The sequence below is a fragment of the Hylobates moloch genome, unplaced genomic scaffold (genome assembly GCF_009828535.3).
Source record: "Hylobates moloch isolate HMO894 unplaced genomic scaffold, HMol_V3 SCAFFOLD_1, whole genome shotgun sequence".
Lineage (NCBI taxonomy): Eukaryota > Metazoa > Chordata > Mammalia > Primates > Hylobatidae > Hylobates > Hylobates moloch.
In genome coordinates, this window is record NW_026652276.1 from 215,867,035 (window position 1) to 215,892,773 (window position 25,739).

General features: G+C 42.2%; 1 protein-coding gene across 7 annotated transcripts in view; it reads left to right on the forward strand.

Annotated features, from left to right (window-relative positions):
- Nucleotides 1–25,739, forward strand: part of CALD1 (caldesmon 1) — a 193,905-nt gene that overhangs the window by 112,067 nt on the left and 56,099 nt on the right. Inside the window, exon 1 of one of the 7 annotated variants that reach the window (XR_004371241.2) lies at nt 1,107–1,336. The exons of the other annotated variants lie outside the window; for them this stretch is intronic. The gene's annotated coding sequence lies outside the window, so the exon portion shown is untranslated. Of the gene's footprint in view, nt 1–1,106; nt 1,337–25,739 lie in introns of those variants that run through there. 7 annotated transcript variants of the gene reach the window in all.

The following is a 25,739-nucleotide window of genomic DNA, read 5'->3' on the forward strand; positions in this document are numbered from 1 at the left end:
CTCCATGACATTGCATGAGTTGTCTAAATGTTCTGTGCTTTGGTGTCCTTGTCTGCGTGTGACATGAAGCCACAGATCTCAAAGATCTCTTTCATTCCGTAAAAGCGCTCTCAATGTGTGAAGTTGACTGCTTCTCCTACTGTTTACTAAGAGAATAATCTTAACCCTACATTGTGGAAATCTGATTTGTTCTCACTTGACAGAAAGCCAGTCCCACGAGCAGCTTGGTACCCAAGTACCAGTCTGTTTAGTGCTCATTAGAGATGAAGAACCATATTCATAAGTCAAGCTGAGACGGAGTGTCATCTCCAGACAGAATCAACACCACCCCCTCCTCAGGAACTGGGATTTGGCTGCTTTCCAAGCCGCTGCTGACCAGGCTCCATTGCCCAGCTTGGCTGATGAGATCACTGGCAGAGTATCATGGGTGCAGACGGGGCCTGCTGTTTCAACACGTTCTCAGGAGGGCTCTTGCCCACATTTCTTGGAGAGGTGTGAGCACCAAACATGCTGAACCATCCAGCCCATCACTGAGCAGGGCCGTCTCTCTTCATCCCTTTTCATTTGGTTTGCATTTTTATGTCATGCCTCCTTCCCTGGATAAAAGGGATACGAGGAGTTTCTCAGATTTGATTTCTCAGTGGGAACTGTTTGCTTTGGAAGCCACCTACACCAATGCTAATTGAGAACAGAGCTCAGAATGGGAGCCTGAGAACTGCACCCGGATGAACTTTTTGGTGGGCTGATTTCTGTTGATCTTGTCAGAATTAGGTTGTATATGCATGTAATACCATCATCAACTATTTTCCAAAAGGCTGAGCAAATGCATCAGTGTCTTTTTCCTTTGACCTGTTACTTACCTTGGAAAAATTATTTGTAGTTAAGCATATAAAGTCTTCATCAGGAAAGCTACTGGGGATCCTGGCCCTGACTACCCAGCAATAACATTTCTGGAATTCTCGAAGCAATCAGTGCTCTCTAATCGCGAAACATGATGGGCTTCTATTAGAGAGATTACAGTAAAAAATAACAATCAGCTCTCTGATGATCCTGTGAGGAGGGAACGGGTGGGGAGGAGTAGATTTGGCTGAGGACAAGCCCAGACTTTCGTCACAGGGACAGACCAACGTGTTAACACAAAGGGAGAACACGGGAGCATCCTGCACCGTGCATTTCAGCCACAGATCACATGGCCCCTCCGCGGGCCCGGCCCACGCCCTGACCGCCCGGCCCCGCCGGGTCTCCCTATCTCTCTGCCCCGCCGCCCCTTCCCAACTGCGGACATGCTGGGTGGATCCGGATCGCATGGAAGACGCAGCCTGGCCGCGCTCTCCCAGTGAGTCCCCATTTCGCCTCTTTGGTTTTTCCTTTCTTTTCTTTTTTTATAAAAAACCAAACGAATTGTTGTAAAAAAAAAAAAATGTGGGAGTGGGAGGGGAGAGGAGGAGACACCAGGCAGGAAAGGAATGCAGGGAGTGTGTGAGTTTCAGACCTGTCTGAAACTTTCTGGTTTCCAGTTCATGGTTGCTCTGATTCGCTGGTTTTTCTCGTTTCCATTTTAATGGTGGTTTGTGGACCATTTGCCAGTTTATACCTAGGCACGGGTTTCTCCGTTTCAAATACCAATCCATAAAGCATTGTGTTTCTAAAGGTCTGCTGTTAATTTAGACCTTAGCCCTCCGTTCAGAATGATCCATTTGCAGGGCTCAGAGATTTTGGCTAAAGCACACATTGCCCAATCCTTAGAGTAAACAGCCAAAGCCCTCAATATACTGACCATCTGACTAAGACAGAACAAGACCCAGAGCATATGCTATTGATCAGGGAATTGTTCAGATAACGGGCTCCAAGGGTTTAGGATCATGAAATCCTGGAATGTTAAAGCCAGAAGGGAGGCCTTTAGACTCTTTAGTGCAATGCTGTCTTTCAACAGGCAGGGAAACAGAACCCAAAGGGGTAACTCAACTTACCCCAAAGCAGACAACAGTCGGTAGCAAAGCCATGTCTTTGTACTCTCATGCAAAGGGCCGTTTTCACACTGGTGTTTATGAGGTTTGAAGAACTTACTGGGTCTTGGGACAAGGTACCGCACAAGAATTAGAACACCAAATGGCCTTTCAGTAAATCTTTTCCATTTTTGAGAGTTTTGGCACCGATTCAGCATGACAATTGTTGTTCCAGTTGTTCCAGCGTTTGTGCAACAGTTAATCAAATAAACAGAGGAACTCATCAGGGTCCTAAAAACAAGACCCATGTCCATTACATTAGCAGATCTCTTGGATAGCTAGTTTCCGTAAGTGTGGTTATTCACGTGGGAGAGCTCAAAGGGACTTTAGAGGTTATCTGTATAGTCCAGTGCTTATCAAACTTTTTTAAAAATCAAATTTAATCTTAAAGGGAATCCTATTGCATACAGGAGATGTTCTGGTTAAAGAGAAGGTTTGGGATCTAGAGCTCCTCATCCTCGCTCTACTCTGCAGTCATAGCCCACTGCACAATTCTACCCCTCTCCTCATCCCTCTTCTACCCCACCTCCCCGCCCTCTTCATCAAAACTTCCTTGGAATCCTAGGTCTCCATGGAACAGTTCAGAAACCACTGATCTCATTGAAAGCCTTCATTTCAGATGAGGAAACTGAGGCACAGGAAGGGCTTGCCCAGGGTCACACAGCTGATCAGCAATAGAGCGTGGGATGCTAGGAAAAGAGCCCAGTCTGGCTGACTGTCTCTCTTTCTCTCAACTCATGGTCCTGAGGCTTGTTTCCACTCCTTCATGCCTATGATTCTATCAGTCTCCTTTCTCTGTGTCTCTCTTCTCTGTTTACTCTGCCATTTCCTGGATTTCAACAGCTATTACCTCTCACCAGGATGGTTGTCATTGCCTGCCATCTGGTCCTCAGCCTCTGTCTCTCTCCTCTTTCTGATCCAGCCCCCCTACAGCCCCCACCCTTGAAGATAAAGTCCATTCTCCTTATTACAGCATTCAAACTTCTCCACAACATGCCTTCAGTATTTCTTCCCATTCTGACTTCCACCAGGGAGAATGTTAAAAACATTGCGGGGGAAATAAATAAATGATGGGCATAATTTTATCAGATTCTGCAGAAATGACAAAAGAAATGCACACAGGGATGTCGAGATTTGTAAAAAGTATAGGAGTATCTGATCCAGTGAAATAAGATCACTCACAGCTCCCCAAACTCAGCATATACAAGCCACCACTGTTTCTTGACTCATTCTATTCCGTACACAGGGAATACCCTCACCCTCCTGTTTCTGACCTCTTTCCTGTTCTGCAAGGCCCTGATCAAATGCTCCCTTCCTCTATAAACCTTCCTCATTCCTCACTTCTCTCACTCTAATAACCTTTGCCCATCCTTCTATTATTAGCTTTGTATCGTCAATAGAGGAAAATGATGAGGCAAGTCTCAATCATTTTAGGAGGTTTATTTGCCAAAGTTAAGGATGTGCCTGGGAGATAGGTCTATGCCTCTATCTGAAGATGATTTTGAGGGCTCCAAATTTAAAGGGGAAAGGGTGGGGATATTGAGAAGTACACAATTTTCACGTAAGTGAATCTGCGTTTTTTACATAAGATCACATAAACAAAAGGGGCAGAGGAAAAATGTGGGGAATCTGCATTTTACATATGATAACAGACAAAATGGGGTAGGGCAACACTCAGATACTCATTTGTGTCTGGTGGGCCAGGGTGACTGCACCTATAAAGATAAGCTGTCCATTTGCATTGCCATGGTGAAGTTTTAACAGCTCACTAGGAATGTCCTTGTGAACAAAATATGGGGGAGGCTTGTGTAGCTTTTCACCTTGTAGCCATCTTATTTACTAAAAGGGGAAGGCTTTGAGTGACCCAGTTCCCAGCTTGATTTTTCCGTTTGTCTATATGCGTTCGGGGTACCAAAATTTACTTTCCTTTCACAGTACTAAAGTTATTGTTGAACGCAGCTGTCTTCCCTCCCAATAAATGGCAATTCACTTGAGGGCAGGAACGATTTTGAATCTTTGAATCTTCAGCATCCAGAACAGTGCTGATGCTCCAGAAATATTCTTTAAGTTTCCTATTACTGAGTAAATCAAACTCAGTTCACCTTAGTTTACATTTTTCATTTGAGCCATTTGAACACACAAAGCCTTCACTCCTTTTGCTTTGCTAGACGTCCTAGGTTAAATGCTAAAACAGGTGCCCAAGAAAAGGAATTCTAAGTTCCTCTGCATTTCCATCAGATAATTTATCTCTGTTTCATCACCTGTAGAGCAAGATTGGCTGTGATTTTTTAATGAGCCATGTTAAAATTCCTGAATGCCAAGACCTACACGAGGGTCATGTTATTTTCAGGAGTAGATGTGAATGGTTGTTCAGTTATTTAGATTTCAAGGCATGTTTGTTTCTACCAAGATCACTGAGAGATTCTGTCACTTGCAGTTTAATATTTTCACTAGTACTTTTATCATTTTCCCAAAGCCTAAGGAAGTTTACTTGCAATAAGATTTGGGGTTTCCTGTAAATACTTGTTTTAGTCCATAAAGGGTTATTTTTCTTCTAGAGAAGTGTGCTTTTATATATCCTGCAGATGAAAGTTAAAAGTTTTTTTTGTGTGTTACATTTTGTAACAAACATGGAAGGGTATATAAATTGTAAAATCATGGAGTCAAGGAAACATAGGAAATTATTTAGTTCATCCCACTGTTTTCTGAGGGAACTGAATCCAAATCAGTGCTGGGAAATAAATAAATGATTGGCATAATTTTTAAAGATTCTGCAGAAATGACAAAGGAAATGAACACAAGAATATTGAGGTTTGTCAAAAGTTTAGGAATGCCTGGTGTATTCAATGTTATCAGGAAATGTAGCATTATAATTATCCAGGACGCTAAATTTTGTTTTATGTGTGTGTGTGTGTGTGTGTGTGTGTGTATTTAGTGGAAACTCTTTGCCTTCATTAAAGCAGATATTACAATACATTTAAAACATTTTCAAATTGCTAGGAGTTGTCCTTATGAACATAGTTTTTTAATCATGCTGTAAAACAGTGATACCTCAGGGGATAAGACTCCCATCCAAAAATGGGTCCAGTTATTATGTGATGTCTTCCATCTACTTATTGATGCTTTTAAATCTCTTCTAATACCTATTAATGCATCTGCCTCTCATGGTCCTGCTCCCTGTTCTGCTGTAGCCAAGAGTAACAGGACACCCATTTGTTAGAATTATGTTCAAAGTAAAAACCAACAATCTGGTGAGAGAGGCCTTTTCTCTTACAAAGTAATGTGCCCTTACATTTTGTGACTATTGGTTTGTAGGCCAAACTGTTAATATAGTGAACTTCAAGTTTCTCTTCAAAGAATCAGTATGTCAGTATGTTCAGCTCTCTTATTCTTTAATTCTACATTTTAAAGTTTAACTTTCTGGTTCTCTTTGCCCACTTGTTTCTAGTTTCAGTAAACAACTTTCCCACCAGTCCTAATCAGTAGTTCACATCTGTTCCCCTGGTCATCTGCTCCGTCCTGTCTCATCTTGGTCACGTGCTTTGACCTGAATCACCCCTGGTCACCTGCTCTGACCTAAGTCACTTTTGGTTACCTGTTCCTAACCATCCTTCCCGCCAAACTACTCACCCTGCCACTCTGGCTCATACCCCTGCCCTCTTTAAAATAGCCAGTCAGAACTGGCTTAGACTGTGCGATCCAACCCTAGCCAGTAGGGAATGACACAGCAGTAGGGGCCACCTGCATCAGGAATAAGAACTCCTGCCCGTCCCCTGTCTAGGTGTGCTCTTGCCATTGTTCCTTTTTCAAGGGGCACCCTTTCTGCAGAAAGTAAAGTTTGCCTTTCTGAGAAAATTGCATTTATGTTCGAGTGCTATTTCTTTGCGGCACTGGGGAACAAGCTTTTGCATTTCTAACACTGACCAATTTTGCCTACTTTTTGGTTCAAAGCAAGGTTTTAAATGATCTGGACCCGTTATCTGGCTATGGATAAAATTGCTACTGCTGTTTGTAGATTAAAAATAAGAAAGAATGGCAGAAAAATAGGTCACTGTGCTTTGCATGTATTGGGTACTCTATACATGATATTGCAGCACTGCATGAGCAGTGGTGATTATGGAGGTGGTCTTGACCTTCTGTATATGTGTCTTCTCTACAAATGGCCAGCCCACCCACACTCACATTGGTTCAATGCTTGGTGGCCACAAGCCTTTCAAATCTATTGATGCTATTTGCATTGCTATCTGCGTTTTTCCCTCTCCTTACCTTTGATCTATTGATCCTTGAAATGAGCCCTGCCTATGCTGCTTCTCATATTCCTCTCAGCCCATCAAAATTATAGAGACAGGCCTAACAGTGGCAAGAGGAATGAGAAATGGGGAAGAGGTCCTCTATCCTCTGGAGGTGGACTTACCCCTGGCATTTTTAACCAGACTGGTGAGGATCCATTTCCCTATAGAAACACAGCTTTGTTTCTCCATACCAGCTTCAGACACACCTTGGGTTTAAAAAGGTGGTTGTAGGCTGGCCTGAGAGCCCGACTACCATGTGTCATGGTGTTGAAAGTTTCAAAAGCCAATTTACAATGAAGGTCTTGGAAACAACCTCTTCATAAATGTAGTGCTGCCTGGATCTATTTCCAAGCCTAATTGAATTTTTAAGAGGAGTCTTTAGAAAATCTGTAAACCTCATTCATTTCCAGTCATTCATTCAGCAAATACTCATTGAGGGTTTCACATTCTAGTGAATACTGCTGTACTGACTGAGCATTAAGAACATCAGAAAGGACAAAGCTCAGGCTCTGGCCTCAAGGGTTCTGTTGTCTTCTGACCTCCCACCCGGCTTAGCATTATCTACATCAGTGTTCTCAGTTTTAATTTTTTTTTTTCCTGTGACCTTCTGAAATAAATGCATTTTATTTTGTAACCCCAGTACCTATATACAATATATATATATTTGAAAGAAAAATTTCACAAAACAGTGCTCACGCTTGCTGTGTACAATGTCATCTGATATTTTCTATACGATTCTATTTCATTTTAAAATGCTGGTCACCCGCTAAATAGATTTCAGAAGCTGCAGATGGGTCAGAAACCGAAGTTTGAAAACCACTGAACATATCACATGACCTTGGTATCTCTGGTCCCTGCCTTCAGGGCAGCTTAGGAAGCTATGTTGGCTGGTGACAACCCAGGCTGCCAGCTACGAGGGTCAGCATGGAGGTTTTTTGTTTTGTTTTGTTTTTTTGTTTTTTTAATTTGATTAATTTTGTTTTTTCAAGGGAAGGTCTCTGGTCACTCAGGCTGGAGTGCAGTGGCACAACCTTGGCTCACTGCAGCGGCACAACCTTGGCTCACTGCAGCCTCAACCTCCTGGACTTAAGCGATCCTCCTTCCTCAGCCTCCCGAGTAGCTGGGGCTACAGACGTGTGCCACCATGCCCCGATAATTTTTTGAATTTTTTTGTAGAGAGGGGATCTCGCTATGTTGCCCATGCTAGTCTCAAACTCCTGGGCTCAAGCAGTCCTCCCACCTCGGCCTCCCAAAAGTGAAAAGCCTCCACTATCTCGGCTCACTGCAACCTCTGCCTCCCAGGTTCAAGCGATTATTCTGCCTCATCCTCCCGAGAAGCTGGGATTACAGGCACCCGCCACCATGCCTGGCTAGCCTAGAGGTTTAAGAAAAGTTTTTTTGGATGGGAGTCAGAGGGTCTGGATTCTGGTCTAACTCCTTCAGTAATCAGCACTGTGATCTGCAGCAAGTCGCTTCAACTTGCTGCAACACAGCTATGAAGTGGAGATGCTGATGCCTGCTCTGTGTAATTCACAAGGTGAGCAAGAACATCCAGTATAATAATGTGCATTAAAGTATGCAGAAAAATATTAAGTACAGAGCAGGCCGGGCGCTGTGGCTTACGCCTGTGATCCCAGCACTTTGGGAGGCCGAGGCGGGCGGATCACGAGGTCAGGAGATCGAGACCATCTTGGCTAACATGGTGAAACCCGTCTCTACTAAAAATACAAAAAATTAGCCGGGCGTGGTGGCGGGCACCTGTAGTCCCAGCTACTCTGGAGGCTGAGGCAGGAGAATGGCATGAACCCGGGAGGCAGAACTTACAGTGAGCCGAGATCGCGCCACTGCACTCCAGCCTGGGCGACAGAGTGAGACTCCTCTAAAAAAAAAAAAGTACAGCGCAAATGCAAGTTATTATTAAACAGTCTTACTTTTACAATTAAAATTTAATATCAGAGGAACAACTTGGAGGGACCATTTGTTCTTTGTAGATCTGGGAAAGGATTCTTGAACAAGGCTATAATACGATACAACTTCATAAATGGAAATCTCAGGGTAACTTTTTTTGTGATATTATAAGTAGATTTGAATTGAAGAAACTCAGCCAAGTTATCCTGGTCCCTCTTCCCTTAAATACTTTTTTCTGGTTTTATTGTTTATTTTTATTTTTTTGAGATGGAGCCTCACTCTATTGCCCAGGCTGGAGTGCAGTGGCATGATCTCAGCTCACTGCAACCTCCACCTCCTGGGTTCAAGCACTTCTCCAGCCTCAGCCTCCCGAGTAGCTGGGATTACAGGCATGATTTTTGTATTTTTGTAGAGATGGAGTTTCGCCATGTTGGCCAGGCTGGTCTCGAACTCCTGACCTCAGGTGATCCGCCAACCTCAGCCTCCCAAAGTGCTGGCATTATAGGCGTGAGCCACTGCGCCTGGCCATTTTTCTGGTTTTAACATCAAGGAAGCAACTAGGTGGTTGTTGGGTTTTTAAGTCATGAGCCTATTTGTAAAGGAGCGTGCTTTGCCTGATATTATCTGCTCTAACCCAGTAGATTTATAAACACTAATTTCTACTGTTTTTAAGACCACTTTTTATTAAAAGCAACTAACAGTAAATAAAACCAACCACTAAAAGAGATAATTTTATCAAGAAGGGTTTAAAACAATAAACTTTTAGATCAAATATGGTACTTTCCTCATTTATCTTTCACTTTTCCTTTTGTAACTATCCTAAACCTCATCTCACACAGATGTTGGTTAGAACCAATGCTTCTTTCTTTTTTTTTTTTTTTTTTTTTTTTTGAGATGGAGTTTCACTCTTTATGCCCAGGCTGGAGTGCAATGGCACGATCTTGTCTCACTGCAACCTCTGCCTCTCAGGTTCAAGCGATTCTCCTGCCTCAGCCTCCCGAGTAGCTGGGATTACAGGCACCTACCACCACGCCTGGCTAATTTTCCATTTTTAGTAGAGACGGGGTTTCACCATGTTGGCCAGGCTGGTCTTGAACTCCTGACCTCAGGTGATCCGCCTGCCTGGCCCTCACAGAGTGCTGGGATTTCAGGCATGAGTCACCACGCCCAGCCAGAATGCTTCTTTCAAGGCCTGCTGAATTCCTATTCGGAGCCTAACCCACCCTAGAGCTGTGCCTTACAGGCTAGCTCTGCCTGTTGCATTAGCTCTCTGTGTCTTTTCTCTACCTTTCCATGTCTGTTTATTGATCTTTCTTTTTTGTTTTTGTTTTTGTTTTTGTTTTGAGACAGGGTCTTGCTCTGTCTCCCAGGCTGGAGTGCAGTGGCACTATCTCAGCTCACTGTAGCCTCAACCTCCTGGGCTCAAGCAATCTTCCCACCTCAGCCTCCTGAGTAGCTAGGACTACAGATGCTTGCCACCACTCCTAGTTAATTTTTAAAATTTTTTTGTAGAGACGAGGTCTCACTATGCTGCCCAGGCTGCTCTCAAACTCCTGGACTCAAGAGATCCTCCTGCCTCGGGCTCCCAAAGTGTAGGGATTACAGACATGAGTCACCACACCCAGCCTGTTTGCTGATCTTTTTTTTTAAAGGAATGTCTACATTCACCTTTTCTAGGACTCAGTTCTCCAAATCACGCTACCTTTCACTTTGTAAGTAACAGTGGGAAGAATAAAATAATAATAAAATAAAATAAAAACAAAACTATATTCACTCCAAAGAGAAGAAAATAATTCCCTTTTGTCCTTTAAATAGTGAAAATATTCGTTACACGAATCAGCAATGTCCACCAAAGGCCACTGCTCATCAGCACTTAGTGTAGTTTCCAGAGAAAACATCTAAAATGCATAAAAGTTAAGCAGTTTTTTTATACCTAGCTTTAAGCTGATTTCATGACTGTTGTATAGCTTCTTTGTAGATACTTTCTGCAGCTGTTTCATGAATGTTATGGTATGCCTGCGAATTGAATTGAAAAAGACTGAGTTCACACAGCTTTTGAATCAGTAAGCTGAAGCCCAGAGCGGTTAGGTACACTGGACTGGAAGCAGAAGGGATGGTTTTAAAGAGCAGCTGATTGTTCATCTTCACTAATTGGCAGGCAGCCTTTCTGGGGTGTAGCTGCACTGCAGGTTGCACAAAAGAGTCTCAATGCCTCTCCTGCTACCCAGGCCTAGCCCTCGCAGCACTAAATGGGTACATTCTTGACAAATAAGAAACTGGGGCCCGATATGCTGATTCCCACATCTGCATTTAGATCCCACTCATGACACAGTGTATGACCACAGCAGGTCACTTAATTTCACTGGCCTAAGTTTCTCCATCTGTTGAAGATGTCTATTGTCTATCTTATAGGTGAAAATGAAAGGAACTAGCTATGTAAAGTATATAAACCCCAGTGGATGCCTGATCAGTGTGACATTTCCATTCTTTTCCTTTCCCTCTGAACACTCCCCTCCCCAAAGACCTCCGAAGAGAAATGGCATGATATCTTCTGCCAACAAACTGATAGATGCCGAGGTGAAATCAGTGGAATTCAATTTGTGATTGGCATGCATTTATTAAAACATTCTTCTGCTTTCAGGAAAATCAGAGCTCTTTATTTCAGATGGAGTTATCTCATTGGCTTACTATTTAAAATGAGAATTTGTACCACTATACGTTGGCTAACTCTGATGTTAAAGGAAACGTGCTAAAAACTGATTTTTTTTTTTTTTTTTTTTTTGGCAAAATACAGAATTACTACTTTTCCTGGTGGGCCTAAGCCAGATTCAGTGCCAAGAGGGAGGTAGGGAGAAGTAGGGGGTTTTTTTTGCCAGCAGATGCCACCAATCTTGAAGTATTCTGGACAAGTGAGGAGAGCATAAATTAAGACTATTGACTTCAAAATCCAGATAAACTTGCATCCAAATCCTAGTCCCACATTTTATTAACTATGTGCCCCTGAGCGAGTTACTGAATCTCTCTGGGTTTCTCAGTTGATTGATCTACAAAAAGAAGATATATGTAAAGTGGCTAGCACAGTGCCTGGTGCTTACTCAGTGCTCAAGGGGTGAGAATGGGGGGAACGTAGGTGTTTAACAATAATTATTGCCAAGAACTGGGTGCATAGGAGATGAATCTGGGGGAGCTTCTGGGTAATCACAAAAGCATGAGTGACTGTGATGAGTTGTATTAGTTTCTGAGGGCTGCTTTGCTTGTAAAGTACAAAGTACTATGAGCCGGGTGTCTTAGAACAACAGACACTTATTGTCTCACAGTTGTGGAGGCTAGAAGTCTAGAATCAGGGTGTCAGCAGGGCCATGCTCCCTCTGAAACCTGTAGGGGAGGATCCTTCCTTGCCTCCTGTAGCTTCTGGTAGCCCCAGATATTCCTTGGCTTATGCCAATATAACTCCAGTGCTTCCATCATTTCGTACGGCATTCTCCCTAGGTCTCTTCACAGAGGCTTCCCTCTGTGTGTGTCTGTGTTTGTGTCCAAAGGGCACCAGCCACACTGGATTAGGGCTCATCCTAATGACCTCATCTTGATTACATCTGCAAATACTCTATTTCCAAATCAGGTCACACCCTGAGGTACTGGGGGTTAAGACTTTAACATATTTTTGGAGGTGGAGTATACAATTCAACCCATCATGTGAATATACATACTTCTAGATTAAATGCAATGAGCCTGGGCATTACCTCTACATTCTAAAATTGGGCACAATCTCCACACATTGGGCAAATTTCTTGCAACCTAGAGAGGCCTGATGTGAAAACTGGTACTGTGATATTGGTTAGCTTTCTAAGTGAATATTTTCTCGTCACAAAAGAGCAAAAGTTCCCTAGACTCAAGCGTAGGCAGGGACTTTCCTTTTAACTTCACTGAGTGAAGGGCAACCAGGAAGTGTGTTCATGTCCATTCACCCCAAAGGAAACAGCCTTGCATCATAGACTGAGCCATCCCAGGTCTACATAAGTTCATACCATGGGGAATATTTTTCCTACTTGCTCTCCCTTTCCTGTATACATGTTCAAATGTCTGACATTAATGTAACATTCAGTGTGAGCCAGGGAAGTATTATGAGTCTGTTTTTCCTGAATCTGAAGGTTTTGGGGCTGGGAGGGAGATCATGTAAACCACCCCCTACTCCCAGGGAATGGAGTGGCTCTGTGATCTAGCTACCCCTGGGAGCCTAGGAAGGCTTAGGTTTCATGAGCCCACCTCGGAGCTACAGGGAAATCTCCATCCAAGATTCCCAGATACCAGAGGACAAAAGGAACACAGCAAAGGGAAAAACTGAACATCCAAGAGAATAAATTTACAACCTACAACAGAAGGCATCTGAAAAAGTCAGGTGGGCTGCCGCTTCAGTGTAATGAACCACTCACCTAAATAAACAGTACAAGGTGCTAGAAATTGTTGAAACATGATTATTAACAAAGTAGAATCCTTCAATCCTTAAACTGACTACTGTATTCCTTTCCTAGGGCCACCTTAACAAAGTATCATGTACTCTGTGGCTTAAAATAACAGGTTGTCCTTCAATAGGTGAATGGATAAATGACTTCAGTGGATGAGTGGATAAATGTGGTGTACCCAGACAATAGAATATTACTCAGAACCAAAAACAAATGAGCTATTAAGCCACGAAAAGACATGGAGGAAACGTAAGTGCGTATTACTAAGTGAAAGAAGTCAGTCTGAAAAGGCTGCATGCTGTAGGATTCCAACTATGTGACATTCTGAAAAAGGTAACACTATGGAGACAGTAAAAAGATCAGTGGTTTCTAGGCGCTAGGGCAAGAAGGGAGGGATGAATAGGCAGAGCATGGGGGATTTTTAGGGCAGTAAAAATAGTTGGTATGACACTACATTTGTCCAAGCCCATAGAACGTACAATGGCAAGAGTGAACCCTAATGTAAACTATGGACTTTGGGTGATACTGATGTGTCACTGCAGGTTCATCAGTTGTAACAAATGTACTACGCTTGTGGAGGATGTTTATAAAGGGAGAGGCTATGTGTGTGTGAGATGGAATATATGGGACATCTCTGTATCTTCCTCTCAATTTTGCCATGAATGTAAAACTCCTCTACAAAAATAAAATCTTTAAGTATAAATAAATCACAAGCAGAGTTGGTTCCTTCTGAGAACCGTGAGGAAGAATCTGTTCCATGCCTCTGTCCTCACTTCTGGTGGTTTGGCAGCAAGCTGTGGCATTTCTTGGCTTGTATATGCGTCACTCCAATCTCTGCCTTCACATGGCCAAGATTGTCTCCCTGTGTCTCTTCTTAGCGTCTGCCCTCTGTGCAGGTCTGTCTGTGTCTAAAGCCAAATGTGTCCTTTTGATAAGGACATCAGTCATATTGGATTAGAACCCACCCTGATAATTTCATCTTTACTGAGTTACCTCGGTCAAGTCCGTTTCCAAATAAGGCCACATTCTAGGGTACTGATGGTTCGGTCGTCCACATATCATTTTTTGGAGGACACAACCGAACACATGACAAATACTGAAAGATTTAAAAATTTTGATGTGCGGTTTCATAATTTAATTCATAAGCAATAAGAGAGATAGGCCAGGCATGGGGCCTCACGCCTGTAATCCTAGCACTTTGAGAGGCTGAGGCAGGTGGATCACCTGAGGTCAGGAGTTTGAGACCAGCCTGGTCAACATGGTGTAACCCCGTCTCTACTAAAAATACAAAAATTAACCAGGCGTGGTGGTGAGTGCCTGTAATCCCAGCTACTCGGGAGGCTGAGGCAGGAGAATCACTTGAACCCAGGAGGCAGAGGTTGCAGTGAGCCAAGATCATGGCATCGCACTCCAGCCTGGGGTACAGAGCAAGACACCGTCCCAAAATAAGTAAATAAATAAAAGCAATAAGTGGGATAATTGAATATATTTAAAATGCCAGCTGGCCATGCGTGGTGGCTCACACCTGTAATCCCAACACTTTGAGAGGTTGAGGTGGGAGGATTGCTTGATCCCAGGAGTTTGAGACTAGCCTGGGCAACATGGTGAAATCTCATCTCTACGAAAACTAAAAAAATTAGCTGGGCATGGTGGCACACACCTGCAGTCCCAGCTACTAGAGAGGCTGCGGTGGGAGGATTGCTTGAGCTGGGAGGTCGGTGTTCTTGCCACTGCACTCTGGCCTGGGTGACACAGTGAGATGGTGTCTTAAAATAAAAATAATAAAAATTAATAAATGAAATGCCAGCTGGCTAAAGTTTGTTGTGGTAGGGAGGACAGCTGGGTCCTTCCCTCACAGGTAAAAAACCTGTATAAAACCATTGGGTCTAGGGAGCTTTTGCCTCTTTGAGATCAGGAAGTATTCACTTCTTAGAAAGCTAACTAATCTCCCTGCATCGAGCTCTGATCCATCAATTCTCCATGAAGCCTGGGTATTAAACCAGCCCCAAAGAAGAACAGAAAAGGGGATTATCCTCTTCCACTAGGACACATGCCTTTTCTGGCATGGGAAGATAAAGCTCTCTGATGATAAATTTCCAAGTACATTTTAATGAGAAATGACATGGATTAAGAAAGAGATAGAGAAAATAAGAGATGAAAGGCATTCCATTTGTTGGACATTTTTAGCCACAGTTCTCCTTGTACACCCCTCAAAAAAGAAAGAGAAAAGTAATCAACAGGGAGGAACAAGGGAACACAAAGAGGAGATAAGAATTTTCTTCTACATGTATTCTGCGTTTCTCAGCCTTCTGTGGTGTTACTATCACCAATGAAAAGGCATTTAAGGTCCTTAAGTTAGAAAAATCTTTTCTGCCCAATTCCCCATTTCTTGTTTGGAAACAAGAACATGCTCTGCAAGACCCGTAAGCACAGATTTAATTTCCATCATGATGGTGATGATAGAATTATAAAAATGGTGAACATTCATATAGTACTAACTATATGCCAAGCACCGTTCTAAGTACCGTGAACTATTAGTTCATTTAATCCTTACAACTCCACTATGACTTCCGTGGTTAGCTAATAATGTGTTACCTCCATTTGCAGATGAGGAAAATGAGGCCAGAGGGGTTCACTTACTCGCCCACCTCCTCCCTGCTTGGGCGCGTGTTAAGACTGGTGCCTGGTTTTTGGCTCCAGGCTGGCTCCTGGTGGCTCCCCTGCTCTCTCCAGCTTAGCATTTAATGAAAGTTATTCCCTGTGTTTTCGGAGCTCTAACCGCTAGTCTTTGAGTGGGTGAATCTGGCAGCAGCTGTATTATTACATCAGATCCTGCTCGATGAGCAAACTTCTCCTCCTGGAGGAGCAGGGCTGGAGGGCTGGAGAGGAAGGATCTAGCAAGAGACTTTGAGTTCTATAACTCTTTCCCTTAAATAGCTAGCCCAGGGGTCTAAATACTGCTTTACAAGCCCTAAAAAGAGGTCATGAGTGTACCTCTTTCCCCAGCAGGAGACATGGACTTCCATATAACTAGCCAATCCTCTAACTCCATTGTTATTAATCTCACATGACTTTGTATGTCAATTCAAGGAAAAGAATTGACATACATAATTTTGGACCTCTCTATATCTTTTTATTGTTATTTTTTTTTTTTGAGACAGAGTTTTGCTCTTGTTGCCCATTCTGGAGTGCAGTGGTGCGATCTTGGCTCACTGCAACCTTCCTTTCCCGGGTTCAAGTGATTCTCCTGCCTCAACCTCCCAAGTAGCTGGGATTACAGGCACTCACCACCATGCCTGGCTAATTTTTGTATTGTTAGTAGAAACAGGGTTTCACAATGTTGGCCAGGCTGGTCTCTAACTCCTGACCTCAGGTGATCCACCCACCTCAGACTCCCAAAGTGCTGGGATTACAGGCATGAGCCACTGCGCCTGGCCGGACTTCTCTATATCTTAAGTTCTAACCCCGTCCTGTCAAAGCCAGAGAACTGAGACCTGGAAAGAAATGAATGGGCTTTGCTGTTATGCAAAGAGCCCCGACTTTGGGGTTGACTGGATGATGGCTAAAATGCTGTGTGTATAATCCTGGGCCAGTGATTTGACTTCTCTGTGCCAGGTTTGCTCATCTAGATTGTAAAATAAAGCAACCATGTCTATTCAGTGTTGTTCTAAGGATGAGATGAGATGCATCTGCCTGGCACCTTGTAAGTCCTGCACAAATGCAAGTTATCACTGTTAAGTAAGCTTCATCATCCTGTAAAACAATTTGTTTGTTTGACTCACTTATTCCAAGTAAGATTGGCTGCATCTGTACATTCTTCTTTATTTAAACTTATAAATGTTACTCTTCATTTTTAAAGTGACAGTGGCTATGATTTTTAGTTTTTTAGCCTTACGAATGATAAACCTAGAACTTCAACAAGGATTAAAATTGAGCAGGTTAGGTATCCCTCACTAACAGCATAACCCCAAAAGGGTGAGGTGATTCCCGGGGCCTCCTATAGTCTCCTAGCGGCCCTGATACCCTTTGTTTAGGGGTCCCTAGGGGAAGTTGAGGACTCAAAGTCTCTCTAGTAGGCTTCAGAGCTCCTTATTTGAGCAGAACTGTGACATCTTGGAGAAAGAAGAGAACACCACCAGTCAGAAAAGCCCACAACTGTAGTGGTGTCCCGGTTCTGAATACAAGTCACCTAACGCCTCTGAGCCAATTTCCTCAACTATGAAATAGAAATAATAGTGCCCATCTCACCGATACTATAACTATGAAGATCAAATTAGATCGCATATACGTGATGAAAGTGTTCTGTAAAAAGTTGCCATCTGTTTTTGCTTGGATGGACCTGAGTTACATGAGTTGGCTCTGAAAACAGCTTACCACGAAACAGGATAGGATTAGCGGGACAGCCTTGCCGACACAGATCATAACAGGGAGATGTCTCATTTTGACTTGGAAGTTGCACTAATATCATAGAAAAAAAAAACCAGGTTTAACTGTTGGTTGGTACCTTGTGAGAAGAGGAAGAAGGTGGTAAGAACTAAGATCAGAGCATAGTAGAGAAAGTAGCCCTGTAAACAGAAGAGAAGCAGAAAGAGAGAAGGGAAGACAGAGCTTTTATTTTGCTCCAGGTTAAAAAGAAAAAAAAAAAAAAGCACATTACAACTCTATGTTCAGGTGTCTGTCCCAGGTCCTAGAACTGGAACAGACCAACCAAGCCCAACCCTTCTTAAAAGTAAGACTAGGTGCTTCCTGATTATATATTCAACTCCCTGGAAGCATGCAAGTAAAATTTCCTTGATGGCATTTCTAAGTTTCAAACATATTCTTCTTAAAAATGCATTTACAAAAAATATTAGGATTGTGTTTTTTTGGTTTGGACTTTAAAAAAAAAATTGTTTTCCAAACCATAATTGTGGCCTACCCCAAATGGATTCTCCTCCCTACGGTGAGGATTTCATTTTTCCAGTCTCCCCCGCCTTTTCATTTTTGATGAACTGCACATGTGGGAGCCACTCGTGGGCCCTCAGACACGAGCAATCCCTGTGGCTGCTGCCAGTGTCCTAATAAGGGAATGAACAAGCGCCTATTGGTGAGGGAAGGGGAGTCAGGCGGTGGATGATATTTTTGCTGATTGAAGAGGATAAGGTGTGGTTTGGCAGGTATCTCATTGGTTTGGCTGGCTCCAGACCTAAGTTTTTTCTCTTTTTTCAGTTTGAATTCTGTAGAACAGACTGCTAAGAATTGTTTTTTCACGGATCTCTGACTGAGCCTTAGGAATATCATGCTGACACAGTTTATCTATGTTGAAAAAAGATAGGAATTTGGGGTTACATGATGTTTTCATTAAAAGAGGTTGAAGATATAGGTTAGAATCCTCTCGGTCACCAGGCGATGAAGGTGATACTGGACTTGATCAAATTTAGTCACGGAGAGAACAAGGGATATACCATTGGTTATATTTAACAAATGTTTAATAAGTTTTAAACATTTATCTATGCAACAATATTAACACCTACTTTTGCTTGTAAATATTTATATTCTCCAATTTTAAAATAATAAAAGAAACAAAAAGAGCCTGGCTTTTAGGATCATAGTGATGAGTTGCTCATCTGTTTCCTGTCTGATCACTAAATGCCTGCCAGTGACTCCTCTCTCCACTCTATTTTCTGAATGACTCGACACTGCCTTTTAACTTAACTGCATCTCGTCCAGAGTGTTCTTAAGTCACTCATTATACATCAGTATTTCTCACATGAGCTGCAGGCTGGAATCATTTGGGAAGCTTTAAAAAGTTCTAATGTCTAGATCAGACCTGGAGCAGGATTCTGGTTTAATTGATTTGGGGCATGGCGTGGGCATCAGGAGTCTTAGGCACTCCTCCAGGTGATTCTAATGTGCAGCTAAGGTTGAGGACCTTGAGAAGCAACCGCTGCTCTGAATGCATCCTCTGTTAGATCATCTGGACCCCCAAAGGGCCAGGCAGTTTCTCTTCCTGACATTTTGAAACCTCTCAAGAAAATACTATATATATATATATGAAACAAGTTAGACAGGTTTCCTCTCAAGTTGGTAGATTCAGTTCGGTTGTTTAAAACTCAACACTAGAGAATTGTGCTTTCAACCAAAATCAACTTCTAGACACATGGGTATTGTCTAAACTTTATTTTCCATGCATATAAGGAGTGAAGTACTCTGCCAAGTAGTTGAAAACGGTATCCATTTCAAAGTTATAAGTAATGAGATGGGATTTTTTATATTTTCTCTGTGTCCCTGCAAGTTATTCATCCCTTGATATTTAATTTAGTTAATACATGCCTCTTATTTTACTTGTTCTTATAATATTAAGCCAACTTCACATCCTGGAATTGTGAAATTGCTGTAGCAAGGATAGGATGATATGATCGAGAAGTTTAAAAAATTTTTTCAGATTATCAATTTTCAAAAGTAAGAGGATATGGAAGTGCAGTACCAGCATGGAGAGAAGTTTTGAATTTTGAAAGAATTGTGGATTAATCAAGTGTCTAGAATTACTCATTACTCTCAGCTTCCTTACTGAATATTTCATTACCAAGGAAGAAGGCCATTTAGAAATTCAGGAGTGCAAATGCCAGGCGTGGTGGCTCACGCCTGTAATCCTAGCACTTTGGGAGGCCGAGGCAGATGGATCACCTGAGGTCAGGAGTTCGAGACCAGCCTGGCCAACACAGTGAAACCCTGTCTCTACTAAAAATACAAAAATTAGCTGGGTATGGTGGCAGGCACCTGTAATCCCACCTACTTGGGAGGCTGAGGCAGGAGAATTGCTTGAACCAGGGAGGTGGAGGTTGCAGTGAGCCAAGATCACACCATTGCACTCCAGCTTGGGCAACAAGAGCAAAACTCAGTCTCAAAAAAAAAAAAGAAAAACAAAAAGGAAATTCAGAAGTGCAGACTGAGGTGGGAATATAAATTAGAGAATCCTCACCTTAAAACTGATAGACAAGTTATAAACATAGATGACATTATCCAGGGAGTGTATGTTGGATAGGAGAAGAAAGGAGTTGAGGAAGAAACCCAATAAAAGGTACAAAAGAAACTACAAAATAAATTTAAAAACAGAGAATCTTGAAAAGGAAGATGTGGTCAACAGTGTCAAAGCTCTCTGTGGGATCAAGTAAGATTGAGAGCACAAAGGGCCATTGGACAATTTGTCTCAAAGGACAGCTTAGAGAGCACAAGCCCATAAGACAATGTCATTTTGGAGTTAGGACTACTAATACCTGGATCAAAAACATTGAATATAGTCAACATAGTGTTCCGATATATTTAATAATGAAACTGAACTGTTCTTTTGATATTTTGATCAACTGGGCAAGTGATTAAGATGTCTGGAACTAAAAATCACTAGCCCCGTAGAGATCCATCCCAAGATGATTTTAGGTCAACTATCAAGTAGGTTAAACTAACTGATAAACCTAACTCTGAAATTGAATGTAAACTGACAAGACAGCCCATGATAGAGTGGAATTAACTATTTTGGTCTATTAATGACTTATCCATTGAATTTCAGAACCATTTTTGGCTACAGCACATGAAAATATTTCCAAAGGGCTGCTAAATCAAACATGCTCAGTTACCTAGTTGTACTGAGTTCTTTTTGCTTCCCACAGACATTGCAAAAGGCCAAAACTAACACTAGGCTTGATAGTGAAAAGAGAAAGAATATAAGAAATATGCAAGGGAAGATGGTGCAGGAGGAGTTATGGAGGTAAAAAGGCATGTGCTAGAGTTGCAGGAAAATATAGAACTGCTCTATTCATGAGCCAAGCCAAGGCCAATCACATGACAATAAAAAAGACTGATGACACATGCACACACGTACACACACACACACACACACACACACACACACGCTCTTGAAGCAGGCCAAAGTCCACAGTCGCACTGGAAAACACCGGTTGACTCCGTTTGACTTTAGTGCCTGATCATTGACTAGGTTCAAAAGTCAAATACTTTTCCTGTCCATAATTACTTGGTCTTCTTAATAAGTAAAATATCCATTTTCCAGCTCTGAACTCAAGGGGATTTTCTGTATATAGTTGCAACATAATGCCATCTCCAGAGAAAGTAACACGGGAATGAGAAGCAAAGAAATGCATTAAAACATTTGCATTCTGGACCAGTGAGCAAAATGCACCAAGAACCTACCTAAGCAAACACTGGCAAGAAAGTCTGTGGCTAGTAATTGCTTCTGACTATTGGCAGGAAGGAACTGAAAGCAGTGCAAAGTGTTGGGGGTTCCATCTCCTGTATTTTTTTCTAAAAATTCTTCTGTCTCCAACCCTAGCTTTTAGTAGGCTGCCACTGTCACTCCTCGGTTGGTTTAACGTGGTTTTGTCATGATGATGAAACTGAAAGCTGAGAGGTCATTTCCTCTTTTTTTTTCTTTTTCTTTTCTTTTTTTTTTTTTTTTTTTGTGAATGATAAGGCTTCACCTTCTGGAACTGATGGTCAGAGAGTGAGTCCTGCAGCCCATAGCAACATAGCAGCAGGCGTAGCCAGGTATTCCTGGTTCATATCCATGAGCCAGTATGAAGTGTCTGCTTTTAAACCCACTCACAAAACTTCCAATAGAGCGTATGTGTGCTCTGTGTGTGTGCACACGCTTTGGATGACCTTCTTCCGCCTCTGTTACTGAGAGAAGATAAAGCTGTAATAACTTTAAGCACCATTTTTGCAGTAAATACTCATGAGCCTAGCATAGAATTGTCAGCCTTTCCCTACATATGGATTGGAGTCACATTTCATTGATCTGCCTTTTAAGGAAGCACTGTTGTTCTGTATTTGACACTAAAACTTTTAAGTCTTGGAGTATTTGGCCTTTCCATGTTCTGCTTTAGATGAATCCACATGAGCTTAGGCAGTTCACCTCTTATTCAGGTGTAGGTTAGCCTCATGATTGCTATTGCTTTGTGTTTTAATGCCATATGCCTTTCTTGACTGCAGTTACTAAAATTACTTATTAAATACCTGCTGTATCAAGGCACTTTGAGGAGGGTGCTAAAAATATATAAAACATGACTCTTGCTTTCAAGAAACACATGCCATAATACGGGAGATAATACACAAGTAACAGCAATAGAGCAATATGTGATAAATAACTGGAACAACCACAGAGATTTCAGAGGCTTAAGTTAAGGAGCTCCTTCTAGCTGACTTCCATGACGGAAGAGTGTAGCATTTGAGCTGACATTGATGGACAGATAAGCGGGGTCTTGGTAAAAATGGAGAGGAGGAAAGAACCACTTAAGGAAAAGCATAATCAAAGAGGGAACGAGAATATAAAATGAAGTTAAAAGAAAAAGAAAGAAAGCTTTCCTGATGTTCGTTATGCTTTCTGGCACCAGCACCTCCCCTCAATTTCTGACCCCATGTGACTGGTCCTGAGAGCATCACACAAAAATAGTGCCCTGGAAAAATGGAGCATGAGTCCCCTGCACCCCCAGAGGGGAGAACAGTAGGGCCTTCACTTGGCCCTGTCTTTTCAGCATTCTGTGACTCAAGACAGTTTACTTGTAACTGACTGGGTAAATGGATTTACCAGTGGTAAACCTTATCTAGTTTAAACATCATGAAATAGACCTGTAGTAAGAAGGATTTCTGCAGAAGCTGCAAGCAGAGGTAACACTAGTAATGCAAACCTAAGGCAACGCTGACACTTACACACGGAGCGGACACTAATGCTTGTGAACGCAGACCAGTGTGTCCTCAGCCTCACACTTTACCTGTTCCTTTCAGCAGAAGTGAGTTTCCAGCAGAGAGGGGGAATCTCACTGCTTTTCAGAAGTAACTCATGAGTGGACAGATCTTTTGGAAAATGGCACCATTTTTTTTGTGATTTTGTTGGTGAAAAAGATGTAAACATGTAACCTATTAAGACTATCATATCTTCATACTCCACCTTGGAAACATTTTCTAATGTATTTAAAAATCTCCCCAGTGGGCCAGGCGCGGTGGCTCACGCCTGTAATCCCAGCACTTTGGGAGGCCAAGGCAGGTGGATCACGAGGTCAGGAGATCAAGACCATCCTGGCTAACACGGTGATACCCTGTCTCTACTAAAAATACAAAAAATTAGCCAGGCGTGGTGGCAGGTGCCTGTAGTCCCAGCTACTTAGGAGGCTGAGGCAGGAGAATGGCGTGAACCCAGGAGGCGGAGCTTGCAGTGAGCCGAGATAGCGCCACTGCACTCTGGCCTGGGCGAAACAGCAAGACTCCGTCTCAAAAAAAAAAAAAATCTCCCCAGTGAAGAATTTCAGAAGGTTTTGAAACTCTTTTTTTTAAAATGTAAAATTGAAACACCTTGGGATTACTTTGAACTGAAACAACTGATTGACGTCAGGACAGACAATTTTTGATACAATTTTCTAGGCAAATTGCATCAAAAAATTGTGCATGGTTAGTGGGGCAGATTTAATGTATTAGTACTGTGCCTCTACCTGTCAAGCCAATGATGTGTTTCTTTGTATATCTTTGGAGATTGAAAACATTAAGCGTGGCTGAGCGTGGTGGCTCACGCCTGTAATCCCAAAACTTTGGGAGGCCGAGGCGGGCGGATCACCTGAGGTTGGGAGTTCAAGACCAGCCTGACCAACATGGGGAAACCCCATCTCTACTAAAAAAACTACAAAATTGGCCGGGTGTGGTGGTGCATGCCTATAATCCCAGCTACTTGGGAGGCTGAGGCAGGACAATTGCTTGAACCCGGAAGGTGGAGGTTGCAGTGAGCCAAGATCATGTCTTTGCACTCCAGCCTGGGCAACAAGAGCAAAAATCCATCTCAAAAAAAAAAAAAAGTTAAGCTATGACTGTCATTTAAAACTAAATGCCAAAATAAACTGAACTTAGAACCAGACCATCACATTATCGATTACAATGCATTGAGCCAAGATTTTCCAAAAATAATTAAAGTTTTATGAATATTAATAAATTAAATTTAACATTACTTTAAATATATCTTTGTTTTATTGTCATTCTATCCTTTTAAATTTCTGTCCACTGTGTTTTGTAATGTCTACAAACATTTAAATAACACTACATGTAATTTATAAATGACTATACATATACGTAGAAATGTATATGTATGCATAAATATATATATCAATGTCAGCGGTATATGCTTAATTTTTAAAATTGATTGTAGTGTAGTATGAAAAGACATTTAGAAACCATTGTCTTAGATCGTGGATCACCAAACTTTTTTGTAAATGGTCAGATAGTATATATTTTCAAATTTGTGAGCCATACAGCTTCTGTCATAATAACTGAGCTCTGGCATTGAAGTGCAAAACAGCCATAGATGATAAAGGTGTGGTTGTATTCCTATAAAACTTTATTTGCAAAAACAGAGTGAGCTGGCTTTGGCCTGCAGGTCATAGTTTGCCAATCCCTGGCTCAGATGACTGAAGCTCTTTGTTAATCTCCAGGGCACTCTAAGAAAGCTTCCTATTGTAGAAAGAAAACAGGTATAAGAACTTGAAGACCTGGGTCAATCCTGATTTTGTAATTACTTGTATGAGTCACTTCACCTCTCAGATCCCAGGTTACCAAGTATAAAATATAAAGCTTGAATTCGAAATAACCTCAAAATTCCTTCTAGTTTCATTAATCTATCATCTTAGATGCTCACTACCTTGCCACAAACAGTGGATTTCAGCTGGGCTCTGAATAGAAGCAGAATAAGTGAAAATCCAATTTAATACAAGGTGGGCAAAGTGAGTTCAAGGCAGTGGAGAAGGTGACAAGAATAAAAAAGGACAGAAATTCCATTCTGAAAAATGGAAAGTCACAGCTTACGGCTCTTGAGGGGTCCTCCATGGTGCTACTGTTCTAAATGATCGTAGAACTTGCTGAACTGAAGTCTCCTCTTGCAGCTAAGATGGATTGGGTCCTTGACACGGGGTAGGTGGCCCTAATTTCTTTTATTTCTTGGGGAAAGCTGCAGAGTGAGATGAAACACCTGGAGTGGAGATTGAAACTAGAAAATGTGTGCTGCCCTTCCGGGGCTCCCTTCCACAGGGCCACAGCCTTTGGAAGGAGCTTATACTTCATTAAATGATTGCTCTGCTCTTCTCAGTTCTTCAAAGCCATCTTTCTGTATGCACCAAGCACAACTGGCGCCTCACTAATGCCCTTCATGCCTTCCAAGCCCTAGCCAGATGGAATTGTGTGCTTTTCCATAACCATATTTCCCGATTCTGCAACCTTGCTATTTGAGATTTCTGTATGTGGAAAGGTCCTCTTTCATCCCCCCAGCTCCCAATCCTAGCCATCCCAAAAGAGCCAGCTTGAATATCACTTTCTTTATGAAGCCTCCCCTGATCCCTTAGCTGGAATTGCCTTCTTTCTCCTCTAAACTTTAAATCACTTTATCTATAAGTCTTCTGTAATATTTACCACATTCTACCTATTATCACATTCTTAACAGGTCTTAACTTCCCTACAGATTATGAACTCCTCTCAGGGGTTGAATTCATCTTGGTTTCTGCCCTCACTGGCTTGAATGGAGTAAATGTTCAATAAATATCTGTTGAATGGATGTGCTAATTCCAGCCACCTGTGTGTCCATTTCCAGGTTATAGCAGCAAGCATTACCTACCAGCATCCCATAACCGCAAGTTCAGACACCACCTTGGTATCTGGCAGATGGTTCTGAACAATGGTGTGCCATCTCCTCCTCGGAACCTAGGCCTCCATGCAGCCCCCTTGCTGCCCAGGGCTCACCACTCTGATGACAGTTCTGAACTGAACTGTCCTTGCCTCCAAGTCCAGGTTCCACGTGGATCAGTCAGGGAGAGGAATGTATAGCAGATTAGCAACCCATAAGTCAGTGCCAGTGCTGTCACTTTGTAATTCAGAAATATGAACTTTTTTTTTTTTAAGTCAAGTCAGTGATCTCCACCACTGAAGCAGTTCCTCCTGTATTAGGTAACAAGTTTAAGGAATTAATGATTACATTGGTGATCTAGTCAGAAGACAGCATAAGCCTTATTGGTTGGTAATCTCATCTAACCAATGGATTAGGATGGAATTGCCTT